Source organism: Eimeria mitis, genomic scaffold (genome assembly GCF_000499745.2).
Source record: "Eimeria mitis Houghton genomic scaffold, Emh_scaff4458, whole genome shotgun sequence".
Lineage (NCBI taxonomy): Eukaryota > Apicomplexa > Conoidasida > Eucoccidiorida > Eimeriidae > Eimeria > Eimeria mitis.
The window spans coordinates 600-953 of NW_013572773.1; positions in this window are offsets into that span (position 1 = coordinate 600).

The window sequence follows — 354 nt, forward strand, 5'->3', positions numbered from 1 at the left end:
TATTAGGGTTTATTAGGGTTTACGAGGGTTTATTAGGGTTTACTAGGGTTTATTAGGGTTTAGGGTTTAGGGTTTAGGGTTTAAGCTGAGAAAACAAAGACAGCTCAAGAGCCCCCTATTAAACAAACTAAATCTGTCAATGCATGCAGCAGACAATACGATAACAACTGCTGCTGTTGCTGCTGCTGCTGCTGCTGCTGCTGCTGCTGCTGCTGCTGCTGCTGCTGCTGCTGCTATACAGCCGCTGCAGCACCGATCCCCCAATTCAAGAACTGCAGAGGGTGGGGTTGCTGTTATTTACCTCTGCTGCTACACACACACTCATATATATATATATATATATATATATATATA